Consider the following 19,404-nt stretch of genomic DNA (forward strand, 5'->3'; position numbering starts at 1 on the left):
AAGGACATTCTATTTTCATGGACTGGAAGACTAAATTTCATTAAGATGTTACTTCTACCCAAACTGATTTACAGGTTCAATGCAATCCATATCAAAATTCCAACAGCCTACTTTTGCAGAAATGGACAAATCAATCATCAAATTCATTTGGAAGAGTAAGGAGCCCCAAATAGCCAAAAACATCTTGAGAAAGAAGAACAAAGTCAGGACTCAAGCTTCCTGACTTTAAAGTATATCACAAAGCTACAGTGGTCAAAACAGCATGGTACTGGCATAAAGAGCGATATATTGATCAATGAAATACAATTGTGAGTTCAGAAATCGACCCTCACATCTATGGTTAATTGATGTTTGACAAGGTTGCAAAATTCACTGAACTGGGATGGAATACTCTCTTCAACAATGGTGCTGGGAGTAATAGATCTCCATACCCACAAGAATGAAAGAGGACCCCTATTCTCACACATTATACAAAAATTAACTCAAAATGGATCAAAGACCTAAATAGAAAAGCCAGGGTCATAAAGCTGCAAGAAAAAAAATGTAGGGAAGTATCTTCAAGACCTTTTGGTAGGCAAGGATTTCTTAAGACTTTACACCCAAAGCACAAGCAATGAAAGAAAATACAGATAAATGGGACCTCCTCAAAATTAAATATTTTTGTGCTTCAACAGAATTTGTCAAGAAAGTGAAAAGGCAGCCTACACCCTGGGAGAAAATATTTGGAAAACATGTATCAGATAAGGGTTTAATATCCATAATATATAAAGAAATCTTACAATTCAACAATAAAAAGACAAACAACCCAATTTAAAAATGGGCAAGAGACTTGAATAGACACTTTTCTAAATAGGAAATACAAATGGCTGAAAAGCACATGAGAAGATGCTCAACATCACTAGCTATTAGGGAAATGCAAATCAAAACCACAATGAGATATCATTTCACACCTACTAGAATGGCCACTATTTGAAAAACAAAACTACAAGTGTTGGAGATGATGTGGAGAAATAGGAACACTTATTTACCGCTGGTGGGAATGTAGAATAGTGTGGACGCGGTGGAAGACAGTTTGGCAGTTCCTCAGGAAGCTAAGTAGAGACTTGCCATATGATCCAAAAATTCCTCTACTAGGTATATACTCAGCAGAACTGAAAGCAAGGACGCAAATAGACATTTGCACACCAATGTTCATAGAAGCATTATTCACAGTTGCCAAAAGATAGAACAACTCAAGTGTCCATCAAACTGTGAATGGATAGTGGTATATACATATGATGGAAAATTATTTAACTGTAAGAAGGTATGGAGTTCTGATGCATGCGACAACATGGATAAAACTTGAGGACATTATATTGAGTGAAATAAGCCAGACACAGAAGGAAAAATACAGTATGGTCTCACTAATATGATCTAATTATAATAAGCAAACTCACAGATTTAAAATTTAGAGTATAGGTTACCAGGAGATAAAATGAGGGTAGAGAATGGGGAGCTGATGCTTAATTTGTGCAGAATTTTTAATAAGATTGATTGTAAGCGTTTAGAAATGGATAGTGGTGATGGTAGCACATTATTGTGAGTATAATTAACAGTGCTGAATTACAGGTGTGATTGTGGTTTAAAGGAGAAGTTTAGGGTCGTCTATGTCACTAGAAGGAATAGAGGATAAAACGTGGGGCTGTATAACATAGTGAACCCTGTTGTGGATGATGACTGGTTAACAGTACAGTGTAAGAATGTTCTTCCATGAACTAGAACAAATGTACACCACTATTACAAAGTGTTAATCAAAGGGTGGTGTTCTAGTTTGCTAATGCTGTGGAATGCAAAACACCAGAGATGGATTGGCTTTTATAAAAAGGGAGTTTATTTGGCTACACAGTTACAGTCTTAAGGCCATAAAGTGTCCAAGGTAACACATCAGTAATCAGGTACCTTCACTGGAGGATGGCCAATGGCATCCGGAAAACCTCTGTTAGCTGGGAAGGCACGTGGCTGGCGTCTGCTCCAAAGTTCTGGTTTCAAAATGGCTTTCCCCCAGGACACTCCTCTCTAGCAAGCTTGCTCCTCTTCAAAACATCACTCACAGCTGCACTGAGCTCCTTCTCTTTGAGTCAGCTCATTTATATGGCTCCACTGATCAAGTCCCACCCTGAATGGATGGGGCCATGCCTCCATGGGAATATCTCATCAGAGTCATCACCCACAGCTGGGTGGGGCACATTCCAAGCAAATCTAATCAGCACCAAAATGTCTGCCCCACAAGACTACATCAAAGATAATGGCGTTTGGGGGACACAATACATTCAAACTGGCACAGGTGGTATATGGGAAAAATACACATAATGCAATCTATGGACCTAGTTAACTGTAATGTTGTAATATTCTTCAATCAATTGTAACAAAGATATACCAATGCCAAGTGTCAATAATACGGGGTATAAGGGATTGGGGATTTTTCCTTTTAGAGCAATGAAAATGTTCTCAAATTGATTGTGGTGATGAATGCAGAACTCTATGATTATACTGAGAGCCACTGATTGTACACTTTGGGTGGACTGTATGATGTGTGAATAAAAACTTTTAAAAAAAGAATACATCACTCAGGAAGTATTCATGCTCAAAACATATGACCTGAACCTAATCAGAAGGAAACATCAGACATACCCAAATTAAGGGACATCCTAAAAAGTTGACCTGTCCTGTACTCTTCAAAAAAGTGTCATAAAAGACAAAAAAAAAAAAAAAAAAGCTGAAAAACAGTTCCAAATTAAAGGAGTCTAAAGAAATTTAATAATCAAATGCCATGTATAACACTGGGTTAAATTTTTTTATGTTATAAAGGATATTACTGTTGACAATTGGTAAAAATTTGAATGTGAACTGTATAATTAATATTATTTTAATGTTAAAAAATCTCCTGCCAACCCAGAAAAGCCTCTTCACAAATGTAGAAAGAAAATAATTTTATTATTGAATAAACATCAAACCAGCCTATTATCACAAGTAATCTGTTATGAGATTACAAAACCAGAAAGAAATCCCACTCTTTTAAAATAACCAAACAGATACCATCCATTACATACACGTTCTCAAGTTAAATAGTAACTGATCCTTATGTAAGAGGACTTGACAACATCGTTTATTATACATTCCGATATAGCCCCTCTTAAATTCACCTGGTAATTGAGGTAGCATCTGGGCTAGCTAATTAGCTTTGTCCGAAGGATTATGACAAGCAGATGGCTACGGCTTGAAGAAAGGCAGCTAGACCAAACTCCCACAGTGACAAGGAGATAGGGGTGCTATCTTCCTTGATGCTTACATTATAAAGAAGTGTCCCCCAGTATGTAAAGAAAAAAACTTGTAATGCTGTCATGAGGCTTATTAAGCCCTTCAAAGGATTTACATACATATTAAAGAAACAGAGGAAGGATTCACAAATACTAGATTTCTCAAGAAGGGGTGAGAAGGTGGCTCTTTCCCATAGGAAAATTTTTAAATTTATCCTTACATTACTGTATTTTACTAAAATGGGTTCCTTTTATTCGTTCACTTGGCAAACGCGGCGATTGCTCTTCCGCGAAAGGTGCTATTTGTGGAAGTCCGTGCCAACAAGATCACGAGGAAGATGTCAAAAACGCAGAAATATCCTGGATTGTTCACTTCTGATTCCCTTCCTCACACTAGTGTCACACTGGGCCATTAACTAAAGATCAGTTTTCAGGCCCTTCTGGAAAGAACCATTCCCCTGGCGTGAATGAGCCACAACGGGCAAGTCAGGGGCAGGTGACGCGGAATTTCACGTCGTCATAAGACTTTCCTGAAGAGGTGGAATTTTCCAAGTAGAAATCAACTACAAGGCCAATCAAAACCTCTGGAAAGGGTATGAAATCTGTCCTTTTCTAACCTCGTTCCCTAGGGACCTGCCGTAGCAGAAAGGGCAGGGCGCGGAGGAGAGGCAGAGCCGCGCGCTCCGGGGGTAAGCGAAGGCCTGGGCCCAGCAAAGTCGCGGAAATCTGGCAGGGGCCCAGAGGGGCACGGCGCCGGGAGTCATTCCATCGCCCGGGCGCCGCGACTCAGCTTTCCCGCCCTCTCCCCAGCGTGCGAACAAGCCTTTACTCCAGAACTGCGGACCGAGAAACGGGGTCATCCGATGGCTGAGGGAAGCCATTCTCTCTCACCTAGACCTCGACTCCACCAGGTGCGAAACGGCTTTCCCGGTTTCCCAGGAGACCGCGGTGCACGTCGGCCTGTCGTCAGGACGCAGTGACGTCATGGCCCACGCCCCCGCCGACGCGGAAGCTGGATTCAGCTGCTCTGCCCAGAGCCCGGACGGCGGGGGTCGTAGGGATGAGCTGTTTTTACGCAGGCTGTTGTGAGAGGGAGGAAAAAGGACCGAGTGAACGCGGGCTGGGGTTTTGGTAGCGGCTGCAGAAATGGAGGAAGACGTCCCCAGCCATGCGGATGTGCTGGAGGAGGGCGCCACTGGGGAAGGGGAGCTGAGTCCGTGTACCCTTCACCGCCCGCCCTAGCGCCTGGGAGGTGGACATAGCACTGGGCAATTACTGTTGTTGAGCAGAAGAGGAGAGATGCCTATAGAGTTCGTGGTGTAAAAGGAGGCTCTGATTTCAGGCATTGGGAAGGCGTTGGTAAAATTTTTATCCTAGTTTAAAAGTAATCAAGATGAAGGATCTTGAAAGGTTATTTTGAGATTCCTGCCCCCCCTTACAGGTGACTTACTTTCACTCATACATTCAAAACACAGATATTTATTGATGACCTACTATGTGGAAAACACTGCATTCCATGATAGGGTGATGCTCTGTGACTAAGACAGGAAGGGGCAGCCATTGGTATGATTAGCAGATGACTCATTTATAATCCAGACCTCTCCTTTTTGAGGATTATATAAGGTCCAAAATGCAGCTCTTCCGAGAACCGAAGAAAACATGGCTCCCTATCCGGGAAATAAATTGTTACTACTGAATGAAATAAGGTTGAGTACATACAGAGAAAATTAATCAGTAAAACCTGCAGATTTAGAGAAGTGATCAAATGATAGCAGAGTAGTACTGGTACAATAGTCACACTGCCGAATAATAGCTATGAAAGAAAATGACATGAAGTAGGAACATTTCTTAAAAGCCTTGTTCCTCCAGGAACCTGAAATCTAGGAGACAGATGTGCCTGTACACTTAACCTGCCTGATATTATGCCCCTTGGCTTAACAGCAATTTTGTTTCCACTCTCTCAAAAGGACTTCTTTCCTCATCTGGGAAAGATTAGAGGATTGAAAAGAGAATTAGGAGGAACAGAGGGCAGCCATCCAAGTGGTCAAAGAACAGTGTGCTTGAAAGTACAGAGAACTTCCAGAGTTATTCATCCTCATTGTGTTTCTTTGAGGGACAGTGAAGATATAGATGTTCTCATTTTGTAATAATGGTGGTTTAGATACAAGGTAAAAAAAGTTCTTCCAGAGTCATCCAATACCTTCTCCAGGACAGGAATTGCACACCTAAAGCAAGATCACTGTTCTGAGGCTAGTTTAGCTAGTAATTGGATTGTTAGCAATAATATTTATTGAGTATCTTGTGTATATGATAAGGAAAGGAAACACTTTCAGGACAGAGTAACATCCAGCTGAAAGACTTTATTCATTCTGTGGTTTGATTTCATATGTGTTTATTCATCTGCGCATTACACTTGAGACCACTTTTTCTTTCTCTGTAAATGTTCCTTTAGACCTGCACTGTCCAATAAGGTAGCCACATGTGTCTATTTAAACTCATTAAAATTAAAAATCTAGTTCCTATGTTGCAGGAGCCACATTTCAAATGCTCAATAGCCATATGTGGTTACAGTAATAAAAGACAGATATAGTACATTTTCATCACCATAGAAAATTCTGTTGGACAACAGTAGTTCCAGTAAGAATTTCCAGAGTAAAGAAAGTTGATTCCTGAATAACACAGAAAATAGATTAAAAAAAAAAAAACAAAATTTAAGTAGCCCCCAGGCCTCTCTCCTGTGTGTTTTTTCTTGGTTCTTTGTTGATCTCAGTCTCTCCCTTATCTCCCTTTCCAGCTTTCTCTCCTTACCCTTCTAGTTTTTCTCCTTTTCTCCACCCAATTACTGGCCATACTGGAGTGAAAATATAATTTAAAAGTCTCATAAGTGGGCATATTGAATAAACTTTTGTGTTATACTGTTCTTAATTTTTAAAATCAGCTGTTTCATTTTACTGTAACTCCAAAAAAAAAAAAAAAATCCAGGAATAACCAAATTAAGTTCCTTTTAACTTCTGTGACTTTTTATTATTATTTTTCCTCTGTGGGTCAGTGACTCCTGAAAGAACAAAACTGCTGGTTTTGGAGTAGAGTCTCTGTAAAGTGGTGGCTGTAAAACTAGGGCTTTCTACATAGTCTGCCAACCTTTATGTTGTAGTATTAACATTTATGAGAACACAGTGTTGTTTTTATTTCTGTTATGAATCTATCTAAAGCTATTTATCCAGCAGAACATTGTCATTCATCCCATTCATTCTGGTAATTAGTTGTATGCCCCCTCCATTCCCCTCCCCGCCACCTCCATGAAAAGCATTTGGAAGAGTAGTACTTTGTCTGTAAGTCTGATTTAAAAAAAATCAGAAGTCTATCCAAGATTGCTAATTTAAAAGTGGGCTCAGAATTGTGCAAAGGGAGCAATGCAAAATTACAGTGCCTCAACTTAATTTTCTTCCAATGACAAACACAATACAACCCCATCCCCTTAAAATTGGGATAAAATGGTTGCAACAGGCTTCCAAGATTGGAAGCCAACCACAGCTTTTATCGCTGATTCTGGGTTCCATCCAATGCAACTGTAGAATTTTTTAAAAGCTAGTATTTATTGGGCTGTTCCTATTTGCCAAGCACTTCATGTGCAATGTCTCCTTTAACTGAGAATGATGCTTCCTAATACAGCTCAGTCAGATCCTACTTACTTTTTACTTTCACCTAAATGATGGAAGTGGCTAAGGACGTGGCCCAACACATAAGCACAGAAATGTATTTAGACTGGACCTCGTGTCATGTGAGTCGACTCTGCCAGCTAGCCAGTATTGGTGACATCATACTAGTGTAGAATAGTAACACATGTAAATGTCCAAAAAGCATTTAATTCTGCAATGTTAACTTTATGTTTTAGACTTATGTTTTTTCATAACTCTTCCTATAAAGCTTCCAGTTTCAAAAAAAAAAAAAAGGGTCAGCTATAAGGTACCACATGGTATTTGGTTCCTTGTCCTTACCTCAACACATCTCTCAGCAAAATGTGGATTCGATTTTATTCCTTGTTACTGTTTTTTTTCCTTTTTCACAGCCATAAACAATTAAAGTTTTAGACTGCTTTGTAAAGCTGTTTTGCTTATTCTGAATCTCAAATAACTCTGGTCTGGAGGTGACTTTAACTGCAAAATACTGTGCGTATTCATGCTCTTTTTTTAATCCACCATATGTGCAGATCCATATGTACAGTGTAAACTTGAGTACCTAATAAAACAAAAGGGCATAATATTTAAATAGCATTTCTCTCTAGGGGTTCAAATGCTTTGTCATCTGCACAGGAGTAAATTGTGTACTGAATTCTTTTTAGCCCTGAGAATACAATTATTGAGCAAAATTTTCAAAGAGACAAGTCAGACCTCTAAATGATAAGTCTACTCTCAATATAAAAAATCAAACACTAAAAAAAAACTTTGATGACTGTAAATATATTTCCTTATGATCTACTCACTCACTACCTGTTAAGAGCTTCTACTATGAGCCAAATGTAATTTAATATTTGTTTTATGAATATATTTAAAAACACACACAAAAGTAAAGTTCTAATGGCACTAAATTTAAACTCTTGTAATGAATTTGATGCTCAAAAATGTGGCACTGAGCTCTTAAAGAGAAAAATCTGTAATGTAAATTACCCAAATTATTTTTATTAAATTTGTAACATCCAATATCTGGCCTATAACCAGCACTTAATAAATGCTAATGAATTCAAAGACTCAAAATTGATAACTGCCTTACGCATTTAGAAAACAACTCTTGTATAATTTATTAGTTGCTTGTTCAATGAAATTATTGCTTTTTTATTTCTGAGATTTCCACAGTATTCTAATGAAGCATCTAAGACTCGAAATTACATTTATTTTGATAAGTGATTGTCAGAAGTGATTTCAGTCTACCTTTATAGAAATGAAGTTCTTGTTTCTGTTTCTATAATTTTAGGTAGGTACTAAATTTATAGGAAAGAAATTACAGCAATTTTCCTGTCATTCTGTTATATCTTTATTATAGAATATCTTTAATACCATTAAATAAGGAGTTGTGAATCATGCTAAAGATTTCTTACAAACTTTTGGTAAAAAATATCAAGCATTATTATCAGAGCTACTAAATGGGTGAAAAAGATTAATTACCGTGGTCCTGGTTCAAAAGGGTGTAGAACAACCAGCATTCTTATGCAGTGCTATTGGGGTCAAAGATTACAACATTTATTATGTACTGAACACTTTAAAATGTTCAAAGCCATTCCAAAGAACACTTTTCGGGAATCCAAACATCTTCATCCCCACCCTCCAACCTCTGCCCTACCCCCACCACTACCACCACCACCCCAGCACGTGTGAATCAGCCAGCTTTAAGAGCAAGCTCAGATTAGGCCAATTTGCGAACCCCTGCCTCTTTCCCTGTGATTAAATCAGGAATGGGCCTATGACCCAATTCTGACCAAAGAGGCTCCAGAAAAAAGTTGTCAGTAGCTTCTAGGAAAGTTCTTTCTTGTTCTTGAAAGAGGAGGGGTACACATGTATACTCAGTGTTCATCACAGTCTTATTTATATTTTTCAAAATAGGAAATAACAAAAGGTGAAACTAATTTATCCAAACAAAAATATTGTTTAGCTGTTAGAAATGAATGATGTAGTTATTTGGTGATGTGGTAGAATGTCACAATAGACTGTTCTGAAAAAATAAAGGCAAGTTAAAAAACAGTATTCCAAATATATAAAAATAGTATTCTAGATATACATTTTCTTCTTTGTTTCTATACATATATATTTTATTAGAATACCAAGGTAGCTCACAGAATTGATAGAAGAGCTAGATAATCAAGCTGTAAGAAGTGGGAACCAGGACTGCTCTGGGAGCTGCAAACACTGGATCCTGGAACTCTGAAATGCCATCTAGAGTCTGCCCTTCATTCAAATTGACCATTTAATGAAAACTGGTTCCTTTCTCTTTCACCACCAACAGTCTCTACACATGCAGGGTAGTGGTGGCCGACAGTCCAGTTTTGCCACCAAGAGGAAACCAGGGGCCTTGTGTTAACCTCCGGTTAAAAGAACGCTGGGAAAGGACTCTGGCACACCTGAGCTACACATCAATCCCTTGACCAAATCAGAGAGGCCAGGAGGAGCCAGGAACCATGACTCAGTTTCAGCTAGGTACATGCCTCTTGAAAAGTTGTAGGGAACAAATGGGCAAGGCCATACACAGCGATACCTCCCTGTCTTAATTGTATGTCCAGAAGAGGAAAGACAGAAGCAGAACCCATTAGCAGGGCCAGTTCTGTTCCCAAAAGGGATGCTGGACAGAGAAAATAAATATTCACATCATATACTTAAGAACCAGAGTTGGGGGGAAGTGGGCATTTCAAAATTAAACAGTGAATCTTGCTCTCTCTCTCTTCACCGGTGTAAGCTGAAAGTAGAACATGTGTACTTTGAAAAAGCTTCCCAGGAGTTTGTGGTAGGCATCCTTATCCTGGAGAAAACTTTTCTTCTGTAATAAAGATGTCACTTGTGTAACAAAAATAAATGAGTATATTTAGGCAATCTAAGCCTAAGGGTAATAATAGAGAAATGAGAGCACAGATCTACCAAATCAAGTTTAAATAAATAGAAAATAAACTAACGTGGAGTTTCCAAGGGCCTTCAGTTCACTGACTGGGGTGGTTTGTTACCTTGTCTTGGTGTTAACATTTTTGTTTTGCCCTCAACCTTGATTTATCCACAAATCTACAAACATTTTAATTGTGTAAATATCTGGGTGAAAAACACTTTTTGCTCATGATCTTGGAATGTAACTTAGGTCCCGGCGTCTCAAAACTTTGGTCACCTTTTTAAAATGCCCTTAGGGCTTTTGAGTCACCTTAGAAAAAAGGTCTCTTCAGTGAGTATGCCAAAGAGATCAGGAACCTCTAATTTTAAAATAAAATTGGAAAGAAAACTCTGGAAGGAATGGCAGCATGCACAGAATCACAAGTGGACAAAATTTGCGTCACAAAGCCACAGGCCTGAATCGTTTCACCGTCCTTGCTCTAGTTCCTCTCTGTGCAACCATGTGACACAAACCGCACCTGTGCGCCGTGCCTCTTAATTTAAACCTTTCCTTGGAGAGTTTCCCCAGCATTACTGCTTATTGATAGAGCTGCTCTGGTTCCCGGCTCGTTTTGTACATCCTGTCTGAGCTGGCTTTATTACTGAATGTTACCGACGTTCTGACGAGGAGACGCCGTGTCCTTCCCCGGTGAACTCACTCCCAGTCCCAGAAATATAGCGTGACTCTTCTCCCCGCAGGGGCTATAAAAGTGGAAGCCGGGCGCCGCCCTCCAGCACCTGCACCTCCCTCCGGTGGCGACAGCAGCGGCGAGCCAGACCGGGGAGAGCCGCCCAGGGCACGAAGTGCGTGCAGCCGCCCTGCCGGCAGGTCACGCAAGCCGCGGCACCTCAGCTGCCTGCATGCAGGCATCCGGCCGGGCCCCGCCCCCACCGCCTTGCGGCTTTCGTGCACACTCGGGGCTTCCTGGAGGGTCCGGATCCTGCCTCGCGTGCTGACCGTGCCGAGTAATCCCACAAGGAATCCCAGATTCCGCACCGGCTCCCGACTCCCCGCGCCCTCCGCTGGCTGTAGCCGGAGCGGGTGATGCTTACATCTTAACGTTGAAAAGTTTCCATCTCCTATGTAGTTAAACTAACACTTCTGCCTGCGGAACAAAGGGGAAGGGGAGACAGGCGGGGTGGCGGTCTCGCCCGGTGGACCCTTCTTGACTACCTTAGCGGCCCTGGCGCCTGCTCGCTGGCCGCTGTGCCTGACCGTTCCGTCGGGCTGTCCCGGGCCGAGCGGCGAGAGCAAAGTGGCGGTCCCGCGGATGGAGTTCGGTCTCGCGCCCTCCCCGGGTTGCTCAGGGAGGGGGCGGCCCGCCGGTAGCAAGGACGCCGAGGAAGGGGCCTCGGGCGGGCGGACTCCGCAACTCCCTGCCCTCCCCGCCTCAACCCTGATTCCCGGACGCTACAACCCGGCGCGCGCCCTGACGCCCGAGGCGCGCGGGAAGCGAGTTTCGTTGCCGCACGACTAACCCCAGCGACCCGGCACCTTCCCCAGAATTCGTTGGTAAAGGGATGGTACCTGTGCGTCGGCGGCGGAAAGGGGTGAAGGCTAATGCTTGGTACTTTCTATTTGTTGATGTGTGAGGGCCATCTTTTTTAAGAATGAGGACGGAGACACCCTTCACAAGTAGGATGGGCTATTTGCCCCGCGGGCTGCGAGAGACCCGGGAGCGTCCGCACGAAGGTTCAGGGTTGGGCGCGCGAGCTGCCCGGCGCCTCTCACGCTACGCGTGTGCAAGCAAAGGGAAGAGCGTGTCGTGACGACCGGCGATGAGATCAGTTTGAATAACCACAGGGTTGGAGCTGGGAAATGCAGCAAGTCACGCAGTCGCTGCTTCGGCTGAGCGCCGGCTTTACCCCTCTGGCCGCAGCCGTTCCGCGCGCCGGCCACAGGAGAGGGAGTTGGGGTGAATCGGTCCCTTCCAGGCCCTTGTCTGGGGTGGGCGTCAGAACTATTCCGGGGGAGCAGCGGGGGGAGGGGTGGGGAACCGGAGAACAAAACTGTTCAAAATGCAACTGACACAGGGGGCTGGTTTCTATGAGCGAGGCGACTTCGTGAGGCATGCACTGAAAACTGCCCCTGTGGATCAGTGTCTTATATTGTGCAAAGCAGATAACTGTTTAAAAACCAATATAACACGGAACTCAAAGGTCGTTAAAATGTGCCTTTAATTTATTTATATTACTTCGTTTAACAGGGAGTGCACACAGCTTACATATGCGTGCATGAAATTTAATTTATACCGTCAAGTCTGGAGACGTGGTTTGGCAAGAGGAGTAATTATGATTTCATTAAGAGAGTCAAGGTACAAACAGTAAGATTACTTAAAAGGACAAATTAATTGACAATTCAGTCCATGACACAGGAAGCCATTGCATTCATCTTTTCATGGCCTTGAACATCTTGTAGCAACTCAACTATAATACACGGTGGAAACTTCTAATTAGACATAGAAAATACAAGTATTTAGCAGTGTCAGGCAAATACCAAAAATAAACCTTATGTTATCGAGGCATGAAAAACTCCCACGATATATAAGACAGAGCAGTATCTCTTTAAAAGTTTTGTATTTCAGTAATTTCCTTAGTATGTATGTGACTCACTGGTAGGTGTGTTAGTATGAAAAAATGAAGATTAATCACCCCAAGTGCAGAAAAATCTCTACTCTGAATTTTAAATATTTATAATTTTTTTTTTCACAAATTGTTCATAATGTGAATTCAGTAGAGAGATAGGGATTTGGGCTTTTTCATCCTCGCATCAGTAAGTGCCTAGCAAACAGTAACAAAGGAATATTTTGAATGAATGCTTGCATGAATGGGTAGGCAGTACTCTGTGATAGTTGGCTGTGAACTAAAGTGTCATGTGTGAGTAATTCCAGCCCTTCCACTGACTGGTGTAGATCCTAGTATGATGGAAGTAGTACCTAACAGCATACCTACCTCACCAGAGATGTGGGGGAAACTATTCCTTACCACAGTTCTTTAAGATCTTTGGAGGAAGATTATGTATTTAATTATTGTAAATATTTTACCACTGTTATGAAAACCCATATATAAAATTACAAAAGTATAAAATAATGTTTAAATACAACTGTGACACCAATTTTTTTTTTTCATCTGTAGTCTATCAAGTACTGAAATACAGTGTGGGAGGTTACATCCGTACATAAAATATTTGGTTTATAGAAGCTTCATTGCTCTTCATCAATTATTTCTTGAAGTATAATGGAAGTTTTAAATAATAATTAAGTATTTAGTAGTATTTATGATGATGGGCTTTCATATTTATAGAGAGCTGAAACCTCTGGCCTGTGAAATGCCTAGGAAAAAAATAATTTTTGATGACCTTCCTAATATGGTATGTAGAATCCTGAAGGTCTAGGGCATTCTTGTAATTTCCTGCTGCTGAGTGACTGAAAGGCTAGAGAGAGTTTACTCTGTCGACATATAAAGGGCCTACTATGTGTCGAGCATTGTTCTAGGTGTTGGAGATAGAGCAGTGAACAAGCAAAAGTGAATGATTACTTAATGTTTGAATGTTTTTGGTCTGTGTTTAGATGCAAATTATGTCTTTAAATAAATGTAAAATCCTTTCTTGTTCAGAGCTTTTGGTAGAGAGCCTGAGAGGGGAAGGAAAAATCATCACAGAGGGGCTATGTGGAAAGAAAAGTGAAAGGGAATTCAGGGTAGGACAGTGGTAAATGATCTTAACTTGAATCAGAAGGTAGATACCAGTCCTTAATCGCTGACTTAATCTCTTCTTTAAAAAAAAGAAAAAATTCATAAGACAAAACCATGCTATATTTTCCATTTTCCATCAATTTCCATAATGAAGTTGCTCTCATCTTTCATAATGACCACAGCCATCTCTTTCATGCTATGTGTGCCCCTTTGGCAGAGTCCTATACGTTTGTGCAGTTTGGGCCTGGTAGAGAAGGTGGATGGGTGTTGAACTCCAGCCCCAGCTTCACCTGCCAACACATATGCTTTGCAGCCACCTGAGGAAAGGGCGCCTTTTTCTAATTTGAACAAAGGCACTGTAGGGTCAGCAGTGACTGTTCTTCAGAGTTCTCAGGCAACTGGTTCCCATTTGTCCCTTGACATGTATTTTCATGTTATATTTAATAGCATTGCTCCACTGTGAGTCGCAAGACAGGAAGCATTGGGGGATGGGGAGAAGCCAAGGCAGAAGAAGTGAACTAACCTCTATCCGCTTCCAGTTTTATCCAGTTAATGTCTAGGTTAATGAAGACCAGCCAGGGCATGATGCTATGTGAAATATTCTGCAGCAAAAATAAATCAATGATAAAACAACTACCTGCCTTTCCAATTTTAGCAAACTGAAGAACTGTCAATCCCAACAGGTTGCCTCAGTATTGCATTGCAACTGACACATGATAGTCAGGTAGTCAGGTGGGAGGTGTGGCTCAACCTTTTGGCTGTGCTCATTTATAGGATTTGATATCAAATGATTTGATATAGGATATACGTCCTGCTGAACCCTGGGGGTAGCTTCGGGGTTAAGTGTTTTCCTTTTCCCCCCGTTGCTAACTTCTCTGAGGTCTGTTGACTTCATGCTGCTAACAATGAGTGGTGGAGACTGCAATGTCAGGATGTAGTGACCTGATTAGTCTAAACTCCTGCAGGGGATATGTGCAAATAGATGAGCCCCAACAGGACCTGAAGAATCCTGTGGTATTGAAATCCTGGGTGGATGGGCCACACCCTGCATACACCTTAAATCTCCTGGTACTTTGAAGGTATAATTATTGCTCAACAGCTCTAGAGACAGTGCTAATTAGATCTTTGTGAGATTTTATTATAATAAAATGAGAGTTTAAATTTAACTTATCAAAACCTAAAAATGTGTGCATAATATAAATATGTAAAACAAACTTGGCATTAATGTAATACAAGAGCATAAAAACGATCCAACCACATGAATACCTTTTAAAATAAAGTTTCTTTCTAATAATAGTCAAGCATTTAATTTTGTAACTCAGCATATAGGCCTAAATCAAATGAATCATGAAGGAATATGCTTACTCTGCACTACACAGTTTATCATTTCACTTATCAAGTAAAGATTCCTATGGTATTTTTAAACTAATGATTATTATTACAAAAGTCTTTGAAGAATGCTGCTTTCAACTTTATGTGGTTTCAAGGTGGGGAAACTTAGATTAAAAAGGCTGAGTAAAGTATTCCATAATTTTTCCTACCAAGGATAGGAGAATTGAAGCAATTATAGGATATGGCACATAGGAGGCACTCCATAAATGTATTTTATTACTATAAATTTGTATATAATTTCCCATCTTGGGACTATAAATGTAGCGTGCGATAGGATTGTTCCGTTTGAGGGCAGAGACTGCTTCTTACTTAATGATTGCATTGCTAGTGCCACTCAGTAAATGATGGTTAAATGAATCAATTAATGAATGAATATGAAAGAAAACCCATAACTTCCAAGTGCCCCCATTCAAATCCCTAGGCCCTCCCTGTTTCTCTCTTGCTGAGGGCCTTCCTAGATTATTGATACCTTACCTGAGCAATAAGGAAAAAGGAAGCAATCCAGATGAGGGCCTAGCTGTGGTCAGATGCCTCTGAAATGAAAAAAGTATTTGCAGATGTTTCAACAAGTAGAGGGGTTGGGCTGAGATTGGCCACAGGAAACCACTTCCACACCTTGGGGCTACTACAATAAAGGTATCATCACTCACCAGCTCAGGATTCTGTTGGAAACTTGAAAAGGCACTCAGGTTTGGAATGCTGCATGAATTCAGACTTGCCTCAAGAATTCTACAAGTTATCAGAACTAAGTATAGAAATTAATGTGATTTGTAAAAATAGCAATAAGGATTGTGCTTATCTGCAAATCAAATTCTTTCATCACTTTAGACAGAAATAATGAAACTACAAGAAACCATCATTGATATTGAGAGTCTCCTAAATTAGTTGGCCTTTGGCATTTGGAGAGCAGAGTTCACATTCCAGTTCCTGTCTGACAGGAAAGTAAGTCAGACACAAAGTAGACAGATAGTCTTTTAGACTCTGAAACAGCAGGGCTGTTTTTCGGGAGTTCTGAATTTTGAGGAAGCTTTGTTTTCAGAGTTGCTGAATTCATCTTCCTAAAGCAATATTCTTCATTGTGTCTTTTGAGGTTGTTCAATGGCATTTGCCGTTGTGGACAAATCTGTTCAAATGTAAATAAGATATATATTTTCTAACAAAAAAGTTCTAAATTATGCTATGTTTTGTGTATGCAGTCTTCTTGAGCATGTTAACTTTCTAAGAGAGAATGGAGCACATTACTTTAAGTACCAACTACTTAATAAGAAAATAACGAGATATAACAACAGCTTAAAATGTGCTCAGGACTAGGCTCTGCCATTTACTAGCGTTGTGCCCTGGTCATATTATGATCTGAGCGCATTTTCTCGTCTCTGATACAGTAACAATTGGAGGATAGTTTTGTTTTGGGCTCAGTGGACAAGAAAGGTTATTTTCTAAAACAATAATATCTGAATGCTTGGCAATATTGGATTTACTCCCTAAAAATCCTAAACTTTTAAAATGAGAAGGCCTTACAGTAGCATACTGAGACATTTAATTCATGGAGAGAAGCTTTTTATCATGCCAAAATGAAAGGTTTTTAAAAATTATAAAGAATGGAAAGTGCTGGCACTTTACTAAAATTGACCAGGATTTTAGGGGGTAGAGAAAAATTAATTAACCCTAACATTATTGGAGAATTATAATATGTTGTTCCTATCTAAGTGAATTGCCCTTTAGGTATACTGAAACCGAGTATACAGAAGCTAAATGCCAATGTGGAGCAAATCCTTTTGTCTTTTTTTTTAGAACCAAAAAACTGTAAAGATGTATCAGACTTGCTGAGTCTCCCCCACTATTACAGAGTTAAATCATTAGAGCAAAGAGGATCAAATTCCTCATTTTATGGATGAGGAAACAGATTCAGAAAGGGTAATTAATTCATTCAAAAACCTTGTTGTTGTTGTTGTTGTTGTGTTGTTAATACTGCAGCTACTGTGTAAGGCATAGGTCTCATTTCTGGGGATTTAGGGTGAACAGGACAGATGTGGTCTCTTGCCCTGAAAGGCACAGTTAATGGAAGTGGAAACCAGAAATAAGTCTGTAGATCTCTAATTAAAAGAGCTTCCATTAATCAAATGCTGACTCTCTACAAGGCCTTAAGTGCTTTGCCTACATTAAGTCATGTAATCTTCACTAATTTATAGTAGGGTGGAACATGTCTTCACCACTCGTTATATCTTCCTTGTAGAGGGAGCTCCATTAATGCCCTGGTTCCTCTCTGCTGCCTCATTTGCTCTGCCCAAAGACAGATGAAGGGACTTATCTGAGTTTGGAAAAATAGCAGCTGATTAGTGGCCCAGCATTCTCTTTCTCTTGGGACTGAACCATCAAACACAATGTTTGTTCTGCTTTGTTCTTCCATTCCCTGAGGTGAACAAGGGCAGAAAGAGTCCTCTTCAGGTATTGTGAGAGGGTAGACGTATCTCATATTTGGGTTTAAAATTAGGAAGCCCACTTTCCCACAGATACCAGCTTTATTAGCAATAAAATCTGTGTGTTGTGTGTACACAACAGAAGCATTTCATAAGAGTAAAAAACAACAAATAAGCAAGTGTGCACTATCATATTTGAACCATTCCAAAACCAGCTAGAGTTGTATCCATTGGGCATGTTTGTGCTTCACATTTTGACCCTACTTGCCACAGCACCAGAATATGGTTAAATTATCAACATAACCATAATGGGTGTTGGATTTCTTTTTGGGGAGATGGGAAAGTTTTGATTACGGAAGATGGTGAGGGTACCACAATATTGTGAGTGTGTTTAATCCCATTGAATGGTATACTTGGGAGAGGATGAGATGGGAAAGTTGACGTGGTGTATATGTTCCCACAATAAAAAAAAAACTAAACTAAAGAGATGATGCCAATACTTGATCCTGGGTAGGATGTAAGAAGGGAGGAGAAAAGGTTCAAAGAGACGTTACTGGGACATGTGGAAAAAAACAGAATATAGACTGTAAGCTTTATGTCAATGTTAAAATTCTTGAACTTGATAACAGCACTTGTGTTTACATAAGTGGATATCCTTATTCTTAGGAAATGTACATAGCTGTACTAGGTGTTCAAGAAGCATGATGTATACAACCTACACTTAAGTCTTTGGATGGATGGATGGATGGATGGATGGATGGACAGACACAGAAAGATACAGCAAATATGGCAAAATGTTAAAATTGGTGGATCTAGGAATCTGGGGAGTGGGATGGGATATCTTGGCGTTTTCTGTATGGGGTTTGTATTATTTTTGTAACTGTCCTGTAAGTTGGAAGGTATTACCAAATAAAAAGTTTAAACTGCAAGGAAAAAAAAATAAATATATAGCAACATAACCTTCTAGATAACCTTAGCCTAATTTCCCCAATTTCTAAAAGTGTAAAGGTCAGCTGTTGGGCGTTTTTTGTAGACAGAGTGGTGAAATGGAAAGAACATGAGATTTATAGAATTGAAAGATCTAGATTTGAGTCTACCTTGGGTAAGTCTCCAAAACCCTAAACCTCTGTTTTCTTTTCCTCTAAATAACAACATGGATCACCTTACTGAGTTCACATGGTATTTAGACACAAAGAGGATAATGGATATGCAAGTGCCTTCTAAACTGTAAATAACTTCTAAATGTTAATTATTTTACAGGTTTAGAGGACAATCCTGTAATAATAGTTCTCATTTTTATTATGAATTGAAGCTTGTCTTTACACATAGGTAGTTGATCGTTTCCTAAATGGTTTTTATGTAAAACACTGAGAACAACTATACCAGTTAAACTTGCCATCTCCTCTTTCCTTTCCCAACCAACATTACTTACTTAATTAAAAAAAAAAAAATCTGTTTCCTATTGCTGTCAACATTTTTACACAAAATTAGTCTTTTACATTAAGCAATCCCTCTCCCAGTGGTCTCCTTTGAACTGGAATATGAGCAGGTTTGTAAAATACTTTCCCTCCAAGCACAACATTTAAGAATTGGAGTAGAGTTGAGGAAGGATAAAAGGAAGGCTGATGGCAGATAAAAAGCACAGAAAGGAGAGACTAAGCTATAAGTTTCATAAAAAATTATTGCCTAGGAGGGAGCAGTTATCAGTCAAAAGTGGAAAGAAAATCATTTCAAAGTGGCACCTTTTCCACAAATTGTTTTAAGACTCATTCCTTCTGATGGTTCTACCATTTCTCAACCTGAGGATCAGGAGAAATGAGTTCCATCCTTCCTCTGCAACCTTCCAGCTATATGAACCTGGGTAGTGACTGCCTGTCTGGGTCTCAATTTTCTTATCTGTAAAAATGAAAACTTTGGACAAGTGCTCTCTAAAGCCATGTCCACAACCAATATTCTGTAATTCAAGAATATTTGCCTCCCCTC

The sequence above is a fragment of the Choloepus didactylus genome, chromosome 1 (genome assembly GCF_015220235.1).
Source record: "Choloepus didactylus isolate mChoDid1 chromosome 1, mChoDid1.pri, whole genome shotgun sequence".
NCBI lineage: Eukaryota > Metazoa > Chordata > Mammalia > Pilosa > Megalonychidae > Choloepus > Choloepus didactylus.